The sequence below is a fragment of the Triturus cristatus genome, chromosome 10 (assembly GCF_964204655.1).
Source record: "Triturus cristatus chromosome 10, aTriCri1.1, whole genome shotgun sequence".
Taxonomy (NCBI): domain Eukaryota; kingdom Metazoa; phylum Chordata; class Amphibia; order Caudata; family Salamandridae; genus Triturus; species Triturus cristatus.
The window spans coordinates 692,621,761-692,642,486 of record NC_140593.1 but is presented as its reverse complement, the minus strand read 5'-3'; positions in this window follow the sequence as shown (position 1 = coordinate 692,642,486).

Here is a 20,726-nt window from a genome sequence, read left to right as displayed (position 1 = left end):
AGTGGCCACCTTCAACTTTGTGTACCAGTTTCCAAGACCCTCAGTACTCTGCTCCCACCCTATATTTTCTAAACTTTGAAAAATGACAGCTCTGAAAGCATTTACTTCAGAACTGTGTAGTCCAAAAAATACATGAAAATCAACTTTATTTTTATAAATTCGTCTTTTCTTGAGTGTGTAAAACAAATGATTAGCACTACCCTCTGATAAGCCTAACTGCTCGCTCACACTACAATAAAAGAGCATTAGAATTATCTACAACCTTCGATGCCACAGTAAGCTGCTAATGGCTCTAGACTCACTTCGAATCAGGTACTGAATGTGAGCCATAATTCTTTCCGGAATAACAATCCTTTCCAGCAGTATCATATGTTTAAGACGCTGACAATTTTGGCTCCAATCAGTCCTGCTGAAGGTGTCTGAGAGGGGAAGAAGATTGCATGCTTAGCGCAGTCTTGGAGGTAGACCAACATGGTCCATTTGTGGATGGTGAGGTAAAATGCCACACTGTATCAATTCAATTCAATTCAATTCATTTTATCTTTATTCGGATAAAGTAATAATCCATAAAAGTACAACATCACTATTGATACCTATAGCATACAATATTCTCTCGAACAAGAAAAATGGTTAAAATAAGCATGTGTTAAATTTGTAAAATCCATATCATAGGCCAATATATAGCTTAAAAGTACAATTAAAAATAAGAGTGGGTTTGACCGATTGTTCATACAGTGGTCAACAATCTTACATGTGGAAAAACACAAAAATGTAAACTTTAGAGCACTGTGCAAAATAAGCAATTTGTAAACATCAGACTGTGTAAATAACAAGTTGGTCATAAGTTACAGACTGTTCGGTACTAGAAAAGCTCTGTATGTGCAAATATTAATAAATTGTAAATGGTCAGTAATGTATCTCAAGTAGACCATGAGAGTGGCCTCGACATTGCTATACAGAGAGTTGGCAGACATCTAGACATAATCATAATGCAGATAAGCAATTTGTGGCAACCAGCTTTAAACAAAATAGACATGTCTTGGCTATCCATGATCAAACGAGTTTTGCAGATTATGGCTTTTTTTAGGGGGTGAGCATAGAAGCTCGAGATTTAACGGCTGCTAGTAAAAAAGAGCTAACACGATAAATCATATTCTCGCTACCCAGTTGCAATATTTCTTCATCTGCAGAATTGTGACTGGTCGTCCCATTTGCCTTAAAATGGGGGATTAGATATTGTTTAGTGTACCTTACATAAAATCTACAGGAAAACAAAAAATGTGGTAGGGTTTGTTTACAGCCATCACCGCATGGGCAAACCGTCTCCTCTAGATTTTTATTAAAACCAATCGGGAAGCAGAGCAGATATTTTACGCTATTGTCCCTAAGACGGAAGAGCAGACACCTGTTCCATCTCCCAATGTTTTTTCTTAGGTACTCCTGTGGTTGTGAATGGTTGGAACCTACTGTCCTCGGGATGGACATATATCTAATAATGGATGGCTTACTGCACTGAGCCTTTAGTCTGTCAATACGATATAGATCATATAATGGATCCCTTGCTGATCTTAATATTATATTCTCAGCAGCAGAGGGAAGAAAAAAAGTATGTTCTAGGTGTATACTGGCTAAGCTTTTATGTACAGCATTAAGCCAGGGTATGAATTTACCCCTATCGCATCTCTGGCAGTCTGTTATAATTTGTTGGGTTAAAATGGCTGCAGGGTTGCGCCATATCTTCAGCCAGAATAAGGCGGGACGAGATAAAATAAAGTCTTCTACATAATGTAGATTCAATTCTTTGTGGCATAGGAAGGTGGGTGATGAAATTTGTGCCCTAAGTAACCTTCTGCAAAATCTGTTTTCTTCCATTTGTATCCCACTGCAGTCCACGAACCCCCAAACTTCAGAGCCGTAGGTCGCAGTAGGCAGACACTGAGTTCTGTAGATCTGCAGTAATGAGGTCACTACATCTGCCTTTTTAGGTTGTCGCAGGCTGATTATGGAATTAATTGCCATACCTAGTTTGTTTCTGCCTCTAGCTACATGCGATTTCCATGAGCCCGTGTCAGAGAAAACTAGCCTAGATAAGGAAAAGTGCTCGTGCTTTTTAAGAGATCAGTTCCAATCCTTATGTTCTTTATACAATATTTTTTGGGTCCACATGACATGATAAAAGATTTATTAAAATTGGTGCATAATCCCAACTCTCCCATAAAAGATACAAAACCAGAGATTAAAATACGTAATGTTTTAGGTGTGCGACCCATAAGGACCGCATCGTCTGCGTATAAAAGTGCAGGGTACAGTTGACCGTTAATTTTTGGTACGTCACTGGTTAATTCGATCAGGGAATTGTTCAATTCATTGATATAAAGGATAAAAAGCAGGGGGGCCAAGACACACCCTTGTCTGACCCCTCTGCCAATTAAAATATCCCTGGAGACCTCCCCTTCATTGTTAATCCTTACTCGTGCTTTCAGGTCTCTGTGCAAATATGCCAAAAAGTGTACAAGTGCATCATCCAACCCATAATTTAAAAGAATCTCCCATAGGCGTGAACGGTTGACAAAATCGAACGCTGAAGTTAAGTCCATAAAACCCAAATATAAGGGTACTTTTTTTGCTACTGTATATTTCCCCACTATAAGATTTAGATTTAAACACTGTTCGACAGTACCAACGTGGCTCCTGAAGCCCAATTGGCAGCAGTTTAAAATTTGTTCCTCTTCTGCCCAATTCCTGATTTTATTAAAAACAACCAGGCCCAAGATCTTCAGGGTGTTATCTATCAAGGATATTGGGCGATAACAGCAAGGGTTGGATCTATCCCCTTTCTTAAAAATGGGTACTATTATGCTTGTGGACCAAGTTTCTGGGATGGGAGTATTAGTCAAAATATTAAAAACATTACATAAGAGAGGGGACCAGAGATCGGGTTCAGATTTAATGAGATCGATTGACAAACCATCTGCGCCTGGGGCTTTATTCCCTGCACTTTCGTGTATGGCATCTTCGACTTCAGACAGTAGTATGGTTAAATTGGAGGGTGAGGGGAGACTGTCAATGCTTGCTGTATCAGCTAAATACATTTTTGAGAAATGCTCCTCCCATACGTTGCTCAATATATTACAGCTTATGGGAGTGATATTTGATCCTATGGATCTAAAAGCTTTCACCTCTCTCCAAAACCCCGTTACGTCTTTGAGAGCTGCAGCGCAGGCAAGGGAATCCCATCGTTCTTTTAACACCGCCTCCGCGCGTACTTTAGTTGCATTCTTATAGCGCTCTCTCAAAAGCTTAACTAATGCCGTATCCCTAGGTTCAGCTTTTAATGCGTCACGTAGGGCCCTATTTGCCCTAGAACAAGTGCCATCAAACCATCTAGGGTTCTTGCCCTGGGTCGTGACTGGTTTTGAGATTTCTAGTTTTATTCGGGCGCACAACATAGTAAAAGCCTGGATAATATCGATTCCGGGGCAAGTGCTAGACAGACACGTCTCTATAAGTGGACGGTGAGATTTTATGATACGAGCCAATAAGGCATTGTTATCTATCCCTCTCCATATCACTTTCAGCTTGTCAGTGGATGCTGTCAAATCGTTTGCCCCTATTTCTTTACGTTTCTTAAATTTATTTAAAAATCTAATAGTAGTGAGAATTGGGTTATGATCGCTGTAACTAGTACCTAGAACTTCGGCCTTCGCTAAAATTTTTTCGAGAGAAGCTGAAATGAAAATATAATCAATAGTAGATGAACAGCCACGGCCTCTATAAGTAGGCAGTGGGGGGTTGTCTGGGTCATGACCGACTTTTACCATTACATCAACTAGGTCGTGGCTGGATAAATAATTATGCAGTTCATCGCCTCTTCTACAGGGAATTTTCCCAGCATTACTCATAGCAGATGTATCTATGCTATTATATAAGTGGGCGTTAAAGTCTCCCCCCAGACAAATACCGTCTAGTTTTCCATATTTTTCTTCGTGCACTAAATTATCAATGAATTCAAATAACCTAATCAAATTTTTGTTGGGCAGTGATGTAAAATCGTTATTATAGAAGTCTATTAGACAAACCGTGATTCCGTGCGTGTAAATCAAAGCCTGGACATTGTCGTTATTAGTCTCTATGGGTTTAATGCTATTGCCTTCAATCATTTTTATCCAAATGGATAAACCCCCGCTTGGTCTACCAAAATCAGGGGTGGGTGCGATTTTATTGTGGCATGCAAATCCCTCAAATAATAGACCGCTAGTGCACCAGATTTCTTGGAACATCAAAATATCAAAGCGACTGACCATATTAATCCATTCATTTGAGGTCAGTTTAGCTTTTAGGCCTGCGATGTTCCAACTAAGTATATTCAGGTTTTGTTCATGGGGTTTTAAAGCAGTCGTCACGGGCGGATTGACTAATGCTAATTCTACCTGCCGTGATCCCTGGAGGTTATCAATAGGGCTACATTCAATTATGTCAGAATTGTCGTACGGGGGGCTCGATTGTGATGTTTCGATAGCGGTGGAACTATACATTGGTCAATCCTGGTTCTCCAGATCAAATAAGGTACTAAACCTATTGCATAGCTGGGGTGCCAGGGTAATATTATTGTGTGACCTTGCTCGAGGTCTATAAAAGAAGCCCAATGGTACGAGGATAATATTTGTAGGACTAGTGAACGGATCAAATGGGGCATTCAGCAGACATTTTGCCAGTGAGGGAAACCTTAAGGATACGACTATGCAGTCGCCCATAATGTGTTTGGTAGAAGGTCCCACCCAGGCCACCCTGTGGACCATTAGAATGTCGTTTGCGATTTCCCACCCAACACCCTTATGTTTACATAGCCAGTCCATACATTTGTTTTTGAGCTCATCCCAGGACTCTGTCTGATTGTGTCTAAGGGGGGGTACGCCAGCTAGTGTTATTACATAAGGACAGGCTTCTGGGGCAACTGAAGAATGGCTTCAATGCATTTATTAACCTGAGGAGTTGCGATGGATCTATTGGTTGTCTCAGAGGCTTGTTTTGCAGGACCTAACGTAGATGTTACAGTTGGTGCGATGGGGGGGGTACCAAGTTACCAGAAAGATAATTCATAGTGTGTGCCTTTTGTGGTGGCAGCGTACTAGGCACAAAACTGTGTATGGGGTTGGTTGGTGATGGATTAGAATTAAACCCCCAATGCATTCTTTACACGCGCTAGTTGGTCCAGACGGAACACTATTACTAATACCCTCTGTAATTCTTTTATGGAGGGCATCCAGATCTTTTAATAGCTTTTCGCCTCTAATATTTTCTATAGTCATGGACCCTTTTCTCTTTGTTTCCTCATTTTTTATAATGCTTTCCAGCCTATCAAGTCTTTTGAAGATGACATTAAACTGGTTAACCATTAGATCCTTCAGTCGATTGAAAGTGGAGTCCACTATAGTATCGATTAGGTTTCCATTCGGGCTTCCGTGTAAACCATCCCTTGGTGCAGGCTCTGTTTGTGTGCGGGCGGAAATACGAGCCATTTCCGCTATTGTGGGGTCAGGAGTGCTGATTGCTGGATGCACGATACAGTCAATAGGTGCCCTACCAGGGTCGTCAGCACCTCGTGACCACATACTCATTGGCGTTGGTTGAAGTTTGTTACAAGGGGGCTGTTTCCTCTTGCTTCTAGTAGATTTACCAGGACCCCTCTTCCTTTTCTCCCCCACAGTCTTTTCTGGTGTTATAACAGAGTTTTTGTTACTTGCAGCATCAAGGCTTTGCTGGGAGTCAGGGATGGTAATTACAGCATCAGTGGACGTAAGAGCCTCAAGAGTGGTTTCAAGGTGTGCTGGCTTATTGATTATTACAGTAGGGAACAATGGAAATGGGGTCACAGTCCCGTTTTCACGTGGGCCCTCTGACGGTGGCTGCTGTGAGGGTATATAGCCCATGGACAGTCTCCTCTCAGTGTTTTCGATTTCTTTATTGACCCTATTTACAGCGTCCTCCAACATGTTCTCAAATGAGGAGGTGAGCGTGCTGAAGCTACCAAATGCGGGGGCAGTGGGGGCGGTGATAGGTATGGAACTCACGCATTTACTCATTGTGTGATAGATGACCACTTACCGGCGCTCGCCGCTTAGAGGGGGGCCCCAGCCAAGCCACGAACAGCCCCGGACGGCCACAGATGGCCCGCCCTTTGCCCGGGCTTAGCCCGGCGCCGCCCGCGCGCGTCCCGTGACGCGGAGGGAACCTCTCAAATTTAAGCGCCTCCGGGCGCGCTGGTAGGTGGGACCAGGAAGTGCCGCCAAGGACTCTGGGGGCTGTAGTCCCCCCCACAGCGGCCAGCGAAGGTAATGGCAGCGGGGGAGACCACAGCGTCACCGTCCCAGGAGAGATGCCAGGAGTTGAGCAGAGCGTCAGGTAAGTTGAGCAGGTTCAGCAAAATGCCCCCGCTCCACCGAGGGAGCCTCTCAAATTTAAGCGCCTCCGGGCGCGCTGGTAGGCGGGACCAGGAAGTGCCGCCAAGGACTCTGGGGGCTGTAGTCCCCCCCACAGCGGCCAGAGAAGGTAATGGCGGCGGGAGAGACCACAGCGTCACCGTCCCAAGAGAGATGCCAGGAGTTGAGCAGAGCGTCATTTAAGTTGAGCAGGTTCAGCCACACTGTATCATTTGTGGTTGATACTGGTGCTACCAGTTCACTGTGAGAACAGCTAAAGTTCCTAACCTACCTCTCTCAGGAAAAAACATTCAAGCAGTAGGCACTGCAAACAAACAAATGACCCATCCTGCAACTGAGGATGTGCCTGTAAAAATAGGACATTTTGAGGATCATCACCAATTTGTGTTTGTAGTTTGAGCCCTGCGCGTTTATTGGGACGTGACTTGTTGTGCAAGCTGAATTGCACCATTTACTGCATGCAGAGAGGCGTGGAGTTTCAAATTCAGACCCATGATGAAGACGTCACCTTTAAATGGATAATAAAATACCAGTCATTAAGTTGCCCCCATGATGAAAAGTGAGAAGTTGCCTTTAGACCTCAGGAATAAAGTAAAATCAGAAGTCTGGGATTTCTACGGGAAGGACATTGGACTCATCAAAGAAGTTGAGACTGTACATATACAGATAAAGCAAAATGCTGAGTATCCAAGAACTCTGTAATATCACATGACCCCTGAAATGGTTGCTGGAATAACTCCAATAATCAAGGCAATGATCCATGGAGGTATTCTGACATAGATTATGGGGAGTCCATGTAACTTGTACATCATGGGCTTATAGAAGACTAGCAATGAGTACTGCATAGTGCAACTCCTTTGAAAGATAAACAATATTGTGGTTTCTTGTGGTCCTGTCGTACCATATCCTGCAGTGGTTTCATTTCAGATTCCATGTGAGGCTTAGTGATTCTCTTTCACTGATTTGTGTCAGGCTTTCTTCTTCGTACCCCTACATGAGGGCAGTCAATTCATCTTCGCGTTTTAGTTTGGCAGCCATGTTTTTGCATGGTGTTGAGTTCCACAAGGGTGTATGGAGAGCCCGTCAATCTTTAATCAGATCCTTAAAAAGAATCTGGAGTCTTTAGTTATGCTCTGTAACTCTGTCCTGGTACAGTATATTGATGAGTTGCTGGTTACGTCAACTATTTAGGATGCTTGCAAAACAGATACTATTGACCTGTTGAACCACTTGGCTGAGATTGGACATAAGGTGTCCCCCAATAAGTTGCAATACTGTTTGAAAGAAGTCCTAAATCTCAGACATCATATTGAGAAAGGAGTCAGGAAGGTGTCACAGGAAAGAATTTTGGTAATTATACAAATGAAACTGCCAATAACACAGAAAGAAGTCAGAATGTTCTTTGGAATGGTGGGCTACTGTCGCCAGTGGATACCCAACTTTTCCCTAGAGGCCAAGCTTTTACAGAGACTGACACACAAGGAAATATCAAATCCGTTACCTTGAGATAATGACTGCATGATTGCCTTCTTATAGTTTAAAGAAAGTCTCTACCATGCCTCAGCACTAGGAAACCTGATTACAACAAAGTGTTTTCGCTTTTCTGCAGTGATAGGAAGGACTGCGCTCTCTCAGTGCTTACACAGATTCCTAGAGGCACCTGTAGACATGTAACCTTGTTTTCAGCTACCCTTGATCCAGTAGCTGCAGCGTTGCCCTGATGCCTCAGATCTGTGGTCTCTGATAGTATCAGCTTAGAGAGATGTGACGGCATTGTTATGGATCATCCTTTACCTGTGTATGTGTCCCACTCTGTGGAGATACTGTTGAAACATGCTCGCACTTAACACTTGGCAAGCAGAAGTTTGACCCGGTATGAGCAGACCATATTTGGGGAAGAGAATGTCAACTTGAAATGGTGACCTGTCTTGAACCCTCACACCCGGTTGCCCCTTCCTGAGAATGACAATGATTAGAGTGAGGTGAACATAACTGTCTCGATGTTACTGAACTGTGCCACAAGCTGAGACCGGATATACAAGACAAGCCACTGCCTGAATCTGATTTTGCGTTATTTGTGGATGGTTCGTTTCTGCAAAACCATGTAGGAAATTTGTGAGCTGACTATGCAGTTTGCACAGTTTTAGGAGTAGTTGAAGTATTTTGGCTTTGGTGTTGTTCATCATTTCAGACAGTTATGGTCCCAGAGGGGGTTATGACCTCCTTGGGGTTGCCCATCAGAAATGGAGAATAAGTTTGAAAGCTCCTTGAAACATTGCAGATGCCTACACAGATTGCAGTTGTCAAGTGTGCAGCTCATTATAATGGGGAATGATTACGTGACCATTGGTAACAGATATGCCGACAATGTTGCAAAGCACTGTGCTCAGAATGTTGTACCTTCAATTATAAATATATACAAATAAGGGGACAGACAAGACCAACTACAACCTTTTGCTAAACACTGCTGATACTTGGGAGGAAGTCAAGAGGTTACAAACAGAGGTGTCAGAGGCAGAGAAGCAGATTTGGGTTAATGCAGGCTGTGTCAAGAGGGATGAGGATGAGAGTTGTGTTTCAAGGAACGGAAGACCTGTGCTCCGAAAAAGTCTGTTGCCACCAATAGCTAAGCAATATCATGGTCTGACACATGTAGGGAGATATGGCATGGTTAGGCTGTTCGGGCAGGCTTGGTTTAATCCAAGGTTTAGATTGATGGCTGAAGCGTTATGACATAAATGTATTGTGTGTCAACAGAACAATGCAGTGAACATAACTGCGGTGACATTGAGCCACATAGGGAGATCAGGCGGTCCCTTCGACAGGATGCAGTTGGATTTCGTAGAGATTCTTGTGTGCCATGAGTTGAGGTATGTTTTGGTTATTGTGTGCATCTTTTTCACAATGGGTAGAAGCATACTTGACTAGGAGGAAAGACTTTCTCACTGTAGCAAAGCTGATTTTGAGGGAGTTGATAACTAGGTTTGGCTTCCTGACTACTCTGGAATCGTACCAAGGCACACACTTCAATGATGAAATATTGATGATGCTCTGTGCAGCTTTACAAGTTGAACAGTAACAGCATTTTAGCTATAGACCTGAGGCTTTAGGTTTGGTGAAGCAGGTCAATGAGACTTTGAAATCCAGACTTGCAAAAGTGTGTGCTTCTAGGTCAATGAAATGCCTGATGCTTTGCCACTGGTGTTGATGGGTCTACAGAGCATACCTGCCCGTAGGACAGAATATTCCCGCCATGAAATCATCATAGGCAGGGAATTGAGATTGCCATTTTTACCTACAAATGTGCTTGTGAACATTACTGAGGATCTGATACTTGACTACTGCAAAAAATGGCGCTGACATGGTGCATTCTTTGTCTCATCAACCACCTCCCCTCCACAACAGGAGCAGTGCTTTTACCTTAGCTCCAGAGACTGGGTCCTGGTTAAAAAACATTTGCGAATGGGTTGTCTGAAGCCCCACTGGGATGGCCCTTACCAGGTGATGCTAGGTAGTACAACTGCCATGCGGAGACCTCTCTAACTGAGTGCATGCTACTCATACTCGCCGAGTTCCTTGTCCTCTTGACGATGTAACAGCACTTCTCCTGGAAGTGCGGGTGGTGGTCATGAGACGTCGGGAGCAGGTTAGTCAAGCTGTAGGGGACCAGCAAGAATCTGAAACAGCCTTTTTTCGGCCTGAGGGGGGCTTGGAGAATCGGAACTGAAGTTGAAGCCAAAGAATCTAGTTCTGTGGTTGTGATGGAACCAGATTCTGACCCTGATGAAGGGCCTAGTGCTGTAGAACTGTGAGTGGCAGCAGGCGAATGTTAGTTGAAGAGACAGACGAGAGGGAGACTGCTTCTGCAAGGGGAAGGTGGGCTCCATGCTATTCTGGAAGACACTGGAGATTCTGACCTGAGTGACAAAGGAAGTGAGGGGGAATGTACTTAGAAGATCAAAATCACCTAGGGTGCCCTGCCGGAGGTATTCTTCCCCTGAATGGACTTACTTTGATGCAAATCATAAAGATTCAACTGAAACTTGGAGACCTTGAAACACCTTATTCTGAATGTAGCTGAATTTCTTTTTCTGGATGCAAATGAATTCCCTGTGCCTGTAGACAAATTTCAAAATGTTATTTTGGAACTGATTGTCAATGAACTTGAACCCTTACTTATCATCAGAGACAGTTAAATGGACTTTGTGGGAAAAGTAAGAAGACTACCAAGGCCCAAGTCTCCTGAAAGAGTGTAAGGTTGCTATTTAGAAGAACATGGAGTAGTGCTTAGGAAGTCTCATGGAGGTTTGTAGATAAGAAACTTAATACATACTTTATGAACTCTTATGTCATGTGCACAGGTGGAAATCAACAGAGAGGACTTTGCTCCTAAGTTCCACCCAACGGTCCGCTTGAAGAGAAGTAATGGAACCCAATCCTGATATTAATAGAAGTAAAAAATAATAGCAGGCACACTAATAGTTGTAGATATGGCACTGATCGTTTTGGTTGTAGGATTAAACACATCTACATCTAACTCAGTAGAGACCAGGTCTGCTCGTAATCCCAAATCTTCATGCCCTAGTGGTAATAACGTGTACCCATTAGATGATTCAGATTTGCAAATAGATACATCTAGAGGGGATTTTTCTGCAATGTTTATTTTAAACTGCTTCATGAGTATATTAACACAATGGATGCTAGGATCTTCTATGTTTGCACGCAATTGCCTGCATCATCTGCAAAAAGTATTACATATCATAAATCCCTGTAGTAATTTTGATGAGCCTTCTGTATGAAATAGACCATTTTGAATATTATCTTTCTAATCAGGATTTTGGGGCTCATTATAATGGTGGATGGACCGCCACCGCCAGCCGTGCGGTGGCGAACCATCCGCCATCAAACGTGGATTGACCACCTGCCAGATTAGGATGGTGGGCGGATCCACACTGCAACTATGGCGGATGCAAAGACCTCTTGCCACGGAACCACCACAGGCAATCGGACCGATTGCCTGGTGGACGGTCCGGATAGGGTAAAAATGTGTCCACCATATTACGATATGAGCATCAGCCAGCCTTTCCATGGCGGTGGAACCGCCATGCAAAGGCTAGCGGCAATTGGGTTTGGGGGCCTGTTGCGGGCCCCTCCTGTGTTGGAGGGAGGTGTTGTTGTACTAGGGGGGAGTACCCAAGGTACCCTCCTGCATTTCCCTTCACTGAGTGGCAGGCACATAGTGGTGCTTGCCACTCAGTGCAGGGAAATGGAAAGCATGCATTTTTACTATTGCAGCGGGTGCTGCAGCCAGCAGCACCCACCCGAATGGTAAACATGATCGATGCGACCGCCACGGTGGCGGTTGCATCATAATAGCACGTGCGGGACCGCCGCCATACAGGCGGACGATCCCACTACCGCAAAGATGGCAGTCAGACGAAAGTCCAACCACCATTGTAATCGGCCCCTTAGTTTGTTCAGAGCTCCCCGTACTTGAGCATTTAAGTTGTCCTGTTGAGCCCAATGCTAAATTCCTTAGAATTAATGAAAGGTTCTATTAAACCCATCCACACTGCGTATTCTCACAGACACAATTTGAATTGTCTTCCAACACAGGTTGGAAACATTTGGAAATTTAAGTCAAAGACAGAAAGAATAATGAAAATGAATATAAGTGGACTGAGGAGGAAATTGAGCATTTAGTGGTAGGAAATCAAGCAGCATTGACCATAGATTGGAAACATTAAGAAAAATTGTGCATATTTGTGGAGAAATCTTCATTTGGTAACCACCTTGTGGGAAAGAGTGATTGTGACCATATATTTGAAGTTAGGGGAAATTGCAATTTATTACTGATGGGTGATGACCCTGTTATTTATGGAGTCTATTAATTTGTGGAGGACACACCTATTTCATATTAACCAGAGGCTGGTATAGTACTTGTTATCTAGGTGTAATTTTGCCAAAGATTTATCATGTAGAACATCTTAATGATCCAGTGTGGGAACAGAATTCTAGGCCTCAACAAAGTGTTACTGCTGGAGAAGTTGTGGGAGATATTTTTAGTGTGATGATTCGATCTGTGGGTGTAATTTTAAATAATATCAAAATTAGAAAGTTATCCAAGATTGTAGATAAGCTTGCTACTAGTACAGTTGGAACTTTATTGGTTGTAGATACTTGAATGGTGGCTATCAGTTCCATGGTTTTGTAAACCGTCTTTGCTAGACATCTACTCGCAAAGGAGGATGCAGTCATTTAGATGTTAAAGATCCAACAATACTGCACCTAAATGTGGCGGGAAACTAGATCTTGGTCCACAGATAGTGCTTATTGTGATTTGGTGTAAATCCATTTAAACGTTTTAAAGAAACTAGGCATAAAAAAATGGTATATCTGGATGATTGGACAGGAAGGGGTGGAAGCACACTGCTGACCTCCCAGCACAGTTCGCCCCTTAGCATTATTCATCTCTAGACACATGTGTTTCTGGATTTTATCCGTCATCAGTAGAGATCAAAAAACGATTTTCTTCTGGGGTTGCTGAGCAGGCTGACACAATTCTTACAGGTCTCAGTACCTCTCACAGGCGCACAGGTGCATCTCCACTAGCGCGTCAGCACAATGGCTCAAGGGAGCTTTTTTAAACAGGAAGGGGTGGGAGCACACTGCTGACCTCCCAGCACAGTTCGCCCCTTAGCATTACGGTAAATGCAGTTTGTATTGCATGCTTACTTGGTATTTTGCTGGAGTGTTCCACCAAAGTTGGTGCAGATTAGTGCTGCTCTCTCTAGACACAGGTGTTTCTGAATGTTATCCATCATTAGTAGAGATCAAAAAAAGATTTTCTTTAGGGGTTGCTGAGCAGGCTGCCACAATTCTTACAGGTCTCAGTACCTCTCACAGGCGCACAGGTGCATCTCCACTAGCTCGTCAGCTCGATGTCTCAAGGGAGCCTTTTTGAACAGGAAGGGGTGGAAGCACACTGCTGACCTCCCAGCACAGTTCGCCCCTTAGCATTATTCATCTCTAGACACATGTGTTTCTGGATTTTATCCGTCATCAGTAGAGATCAAAAAACAAATTCTTCTGGGGTTGCTGAGCAGGCTGACACAATTCTTACAGGTCTCAGTACCTCTCACAGGCACACAGGTGCATCTCCACTAGCGGGTCAGCACAATGGCTCAAGGGAGCTTTTTTAAACAGGAAGGGGTGGGAGCACACTACTGACCTCCCAGCACAGTTCGCCCCTTAGCATTATGGTAAATGCAGTTTGTAGTGCACGCTTACTTGGTATTTTGCTGGAGTGTTCCACCAAAGTTGTTGCAGATTAGTGGTGTCATCTCTAGACACATGTATTTCTGGATTCTATCTGTCATCAATAGAGATCAAAAAACAATATTCTTCTTGGGTTGCTGAGCAGGCTGCCACAATTCTTACAGGTCTCAGTACCTCTCAGAGGCGCACAGGTACATCTCCACTAGCTTGTCAGCTGGATGGTTGGGTCCACAAGAGGCTCGAAAGACTCTCACAGGGGTGCCAATTTTAAAATTGAGCATTTTGATTGGCCCAGGGAGCTTTACTTTTCTTTGGCCATCTTGCTTCCATGGGAGTCAGACTCCCGCAGGAGCGAGCACTCTGATTTGTTGCCAACAACATGAGAAGAACATTGCTGCCAGCCATTACAAGACTCAGAAACGAAGACCTCTGTCCTGATGCAAAAGAAGAAAAATAGCATAAGGGGGCAGAGTAGGGATACTCTGACCCCCTAGGCCCCATGGGGGGGCACAGAGGGTCTAAAAAATGGTGCGATCCTGCGGGACTCCCACAGATTCAGAAAAAAAGGAAATGTATTAGGTTTATGCCCCAGGGATCCCACACAGCAGCCGTATTGATAAAAAGGGCAGGGGGCTTCGTGACCTGTCCCCGAGCCATTAAAGGCCCTCGGGAGCTCATCCTCAGGGCTGAAATGTGCATGTTAGGGGATGGGGCCACACACATCCGGTGTAACATCTGTTGCAAAAGGAATGCCACCAGAATGACTGATCATTTCTTAAAAGAGATTCATTCAACAAATGATCTCAAATGAATCACCATTGAGCAACTTGGCAATGGGTTTAGAAATCCAGAGCAATTACTCTTTGAGAAAGAACAGAGATGGATATACCGTCTATCCACACATAAAACAGGTTTGAATGACAACATACCCTGGAATCCCATTTAACTGTAATTATCTAACAACTACCTGAGTACACCTCTGGTGCTTTTATGAAGGATCCCAGCATACCATACTATTTATCATTGGAGTCACCTCATGATTTAAACCGAGACAGTAGGATACTGAAGTTTTGCTGTGAAAACACAAGAACACAACCACCTTATGAATGGAAACACTCCATTATGAGCTGCAACCCATATTGCTGTTTAATAAATAACTTTTGTACTTTTTATACCACTTAGCTCGTTTTACTCACTATGCTTGAGGTGCAGCACTATGCAAAGGGTGCTCCAATAAGATAACTACATAATATTCAAGACCACTGGCTCCTAATATGGAGGTTAGTTGAACCCTACTGTAAGCAAATGTTTGTACAAAAGCCTGATGTTTCTTTCACATAACAGCATATGAGGAGTAATAAATCCTAATTTCATTTTAATTCCTATTTTATTTGTGTTTCAACCAAATATTTTTGAGTTCCCCTTCCTGAGTGACAATACTCTAATCATAAATTGTGCGTTCAAGTCCAATAGCCACATTGACAGCACAATCACTAAGACTTAAGGATGTAAATAAAGAACAAGTATATTACAACTACGCCCGCTCATGACAGAGTGATGATGTCAGCTTATACACTGACATCACGTGTCGATGCACGCAGATGGATGCACTGTATTAATGCTGGTGAACTATATTAAGCTTCAGCAAAATGGCAGAATGGAGGCACAGTAACAACTGGAACTCTGAAGACCCCAAAAAGGTAGTATGGGAGTGAGGCACCTTGATAAAGCAAGTCGTGGGGACGGGTACCCTTTTATTTATCGATGGGGAGCATTCTCTGATATATTTCTACTTCCTCAGTGTGTGACTGAGTATCCATGCCGCAAAGGACTATGAAACTGGAAGTAGGTGGTATTCCCCTGATTATGTGCCATGGCATGAAATGCATGCATCATATTGCCTATGAATAACCTAAAAACGCCTGATTGTGTGCTGTTGTACATGTATTGAATGTACCACACTGCCTAAAAATAACTAGATATGGCACCTTCTCAGTGCTCTACTCTTTTTTACAGCATGACGTATAATGCAGTTGGTTGCGAATACACAAGGGAACCTAATGGTTCCTAGTTTTCCAGCACATACGGAATAGACCTCATGGCAGGCACTCATTGTGCTGTCTATGCTATAAGAATACATTATGACGGCGGCTACCAAAAATCCTGTATAATATCGCTCTTACTTTACTCATTACAGACACATACAAATATTGGTATTGAAGATAGTAAGTTACAAACAACCTTGTACGTACCACATGTCAGACAGAATGTGGATGTGTACACCAAGAAGGAGTAACACATGCTAATAGGGATATTCCGGCCCTGAGGAAAAACAGTTGACCCTGTGGTTCTTTAGGAAGAGGGCTGAAACATGTAGACCTAAGATGTGGGAGATCATAATAATATCCTCCCACATCCAACTGTGTTATTATTCTTCCCTAAGGCTCCCATTATTAAATATTGCCTTCAGTGGTGCTGGAACTTAAGGTAATTTTATATTTTTGATCCCAGTGAAACTAAACAAACTTACTCCACTGTATCTCTGGCTTCGTAGCATACCCAGATGCATTATGTGTCTCGGGTGGGAACTCTATGAAGAAGCGCACCACTAACTAGTGTTAGTCGGTGAGGATGTTTTTCAAAACCTAGTGAGTTTCCCATCTCATCTAAGTGAGGGGCACCACAGGATCTAGGACATTTGTAACAGGCTTTCTTTCAGTGTTTGTTGAATTTGATAAGGAAGTGAAGTGAGTCTTCACCCTTCTCACTCTCTCCTTGTAATTTATGTATCACTTCCTCCAGTATACAGCTAGCCCACCCAATGGAAAAGCACCACCATCAATGCAGCCACCTATGTTAGCTGAGTATACCATTCCCCAGAGTGGCCCAGCCCCCTATACCCTCAATTACAGAGGTCCTCTTCCAGAAGGTCCTAAAATGCCTGGAGAAACTGAAGAAGAAAATTACACAGAGACTGGACATTTTAGAGGGGTATTTTATTAGGGAGCGGGTGGATCTGTTACAGTTGGTGTTCCTACTGACAGAGCTAGTCACCAAACCTGTCCCATTACAAAGAAAATGTCCCACTGTCCACTCTTTAGTCTCTCTCACTCTGTCTATTTGACTTGAAGACAAATGCCTTGTCTGTCACCTCCAACAATATCTGTAAGTATCTGTTGATGAAGCAGTTTTAGCAAAGGGTCTAAGTGTTGGCGACACTATTAGGCCCAAACAGGGATGCAGTCAACCTATTAATAAAAGAGCAGGTGAATTAGCAAACAAATATTTTGCGTAAACTATATTGATAGGGGAAATGGATATCAGATAATAGATCACTCAACTTGTGGGAAGGGGGTTAGGAAATTCATGAGTTGATGGGTAGGGGGATTTATGAAAACGCTGAGAGATAAGTATAGCATTTAGCAACTCCTGGAGAACAGCACACATGTCATGGAAGGAAAATGACAGTTAGATTAAACTATTTAAACCATCTTTAGCAGCCTACAGTCTTCCCAGTTAGCCCCCAGCTGGAAAGCAAAATAGTGAGGACACACACAATTCAAACATATCTATAAAGAAAGTGAACAAAATGACACAATATATAAATGGTGCAACTGAAATCTTCTAGCATTATCCATCTTGGAAACAGGGCTGAATCAAGGAGCTGGGGTGCAATATCCTAGTAGGAGAGAATGCCTACAGAATAAGAAATGAAAAGGACAACATTTGATGGCAAGCTAAGGAAGGTGTGCAAGAAGTCAGATAGTGTGGAGCATAAGCTAGAATACAATTACCCAAGGGCCAAGTAGTACCAATCCCAGAGAAAACGAGAACTGGCTGTGTGTACCCTAATGATTAATCACCCAAACAATAACAGAGTTTAGTTATACCAATATGTCAACAACATCTTTTGATTTGCCACTCGAAACACTAGTCTGCATTATTCCAAACATCTCTTTCAAGTCCACAGGTGAAGGCTTCTTTGAGTTTTGTTACCCATATAAGTAGATTGGCCTGTCTCCCAGATGTTGTTTACAGGACTTGTGGATGTTTTTTTTCCCAAAAAGAGACATACCTGTTGAAGAATGAAATAAAAGGAAATGTATTTGTAATCCAATCTAGGTAAACTGAGCAGTCTCAGAAGAACCAAGAGAAGCTAGAGTCCATTTAATGAAAGGAGAAAGGACAGTGAAGTAACACTCATAGAGACATGTGTACGTGTTCATCTAGAATGATCACCCAAACATTAAATTAGGGGTTTGTGAAATTCGTGAAATTTGTGTAAATATTTGAAATTTCAATACATGAATGTATATGCAATTATTCAACTTGCAACACCTGCGATTGTGGCTATATTTTATTTTATTTAGATATGCACACTCACATCAATAGCAGTGGCTAAAAAAAACACAAATTGAACAACAGCTACTTATGTACTTTTCTTTGTGCTGTTCCTGTGCCCTTGTGGTATAACATTTAACCATTTCTAAAGTGCATGGTTACGCCAACCGGCGTGTCCCCGCGCTGAATGGACTCGCTAGTAAGAGACGGCCCTAGAAACGGCCCTGATTTACCTACCGACACAGTCCTGTCGCTATCATTCACTTTAAGATGCAGAGGAGAATAGCCATGCTTTTAGCTTTTTTCTAAATTTTGTTGCGCATGGTTCCATACTTAGGGATTCCGGGAGCCTGTTTCAAGATTTTGCCGCAAGATATCTGAAGGACTGTGCCCCCATTCTTGCACTCTGAATTCTTGAAACCTTCACTAGTGCCCTTCCTTCTGATCGCAAATTGCGGCCTGGAATATATTGTGTTATTAAAGGGTGCAGGTATCGCGGACCTCTTTTTGCAAGAATTTTATGGCAGCAACACATTGACTTGAATGGAACCCTTTTCTCCACCGGCAGCCAATGTAAGTCTTGCAGGCTTTCCTTGTAGAAGCTCTTCTGGAGAGACTCAGTAACAACCGGGCTGCAGCATTTTGCACCACCTGTAATTTGGCTATCCGCTTTTTTGGTGCTCCCAGATACAGTACGTTCCCATAGTCCAATTGTGAAGTCACCAGGGCATGCACTATGGTTTTCCTTGTATTGGGTGGTAGTAGAATTTTTAGAGTGCCAAAACATTTACCCACTACTTTCCGTATTTGGGCATCGAAAGACAGTTTAGGGTTGAACCAAACTCCCAAATGTTTTACTTCCGTTTTGGGAGTAGGTACTTGTCCCAATGTTTCCGGCCACCATGCAGAGGATCATATATTTGGTGCATTGCCCACTATCATTACCTCTGTATAACAGCATGCAATTATGCAAAACAGCATAATTTCTGTAGTTTGCATATCAAGAATAACGTGTGATTACCAAAATTATGTAAAGTTTCACATAAATCTTGCCCGGCCTACATTACATTCCAAGTTTTCCTGAGGTCCTCTCATTCATAACATGAATAATCATTAGGCATTCATTGATGCAATTTACTTGTTTCAAGATTGATGTCATGTTTTTCAGTGAAAGTGCCATACATGAGTAGTGCAATTCTTTGAATCTTTACTGACTGCCGAGCATGGGAATGACAGAATAGGCATCGAGCTAGGGATCTATTGCTTCAGGAAGTGGAGGTGTTCATAGCAGATTTAGATACCATTGCTGACTTCAAATTCAATGGTTTTTATTTTACAGAGTTTTATATAGCGCGAATTTTACCCGAATCGGGTATCAGAGGCTTTACATAGCACCAGTTGCATTACATGAGGACACATTCATTATATATATTTTTTTTGTTAGGCACAGGGAGATTAAGTGATTTGCCCAGAATCACAGGATGTTCAGCGTCATTGCTGAGACTCAAACCCAGTTCCCCAGATTCGAGGTCCACCGCCCTAGCCGTTAGGCCAACTCCTCTCCCCTCTGGTTGACTCCAAGGTTGAATTAGTTTCTGTCTTTGTCACCTCTCAGCACTTAGCCTTCAAGCCAAAATAGCTGTATCCCCCGTTATTGTTTATCTGCACTATGCTCACTGTTCATTTTAACTTTACTTACATTAGTTGCATACCAAATGTGAAAATAAAACTATTTTTTTCTCTTTTGCATAGGAGACGTTTCTGTTAATGTTACTTTTTTAATCCAGAAAGTAGAGTTTATCATCATTCTGAGGGAGGTCATCTAGAGCATTATTACTGACCACACTTGTGGTGTTCCAGATATTACCCTCATCCAGTGTTGTGTCTTTTGGAACATTATATTTTTGGAAGAAATGTTTACTAATTTTGATCCTCTGCCTTCTCTCGGTGACATTGACCATATGCACAGAACAACCACATACAGAATACACTGGCTATCGGACAAGCAAGATACTTTATTTCCAGCCTGCTGAGTTCTAGCCGTTGATCCTTTTTGTTAATGCAGATAGGTCAACAGCTCTTAATTCAAGAAGGACTTCTATCTGTCATCCAAGTAATTGTGCACTGTCTTTTATATCATCATAGCTGGCAATTGCTGGTTCTGAGTTTCTCACATCAGTACACTTGATTTAGGTCCTGTAACATTCATTGTAAATGACCCCACTGCAGGAGTTAGAAGTGAAAATGATGCTGTTGGTGTTAAAGTTTAGTTAGCCGCAGGTCTCTTTAAACAGCTGTTTTTCAGTTACCACTGGTGGCTGCTACACCTGCAGTTGTCATAAGTTTCTGGACTTGGAGACAACGTGTTCTCCAGAGTGTGAACACAGCACTTCAGTTCTTCTATGAGCTCAAAGTTGCACTTAATTATCTTCTAGCTCAGGCCCTTTCCTGATGATCCAATAGTTGTAAATGGAGACAGTCTGTGAGCAAAAGGGAGTGAAAGTGTGTAGCGCTTTTCTGGAACATAGGCCTAGTATCATGGCACTGATGTATTAAATGGAGGACAGACTCTATTTTTGCAGCCTTTATTTTGAAATCACATTAAAGATTAAGCTGCTAACCAAAGCAGCTACTTCTTTATTGCCAGTAGACCATATTTGTTCCACC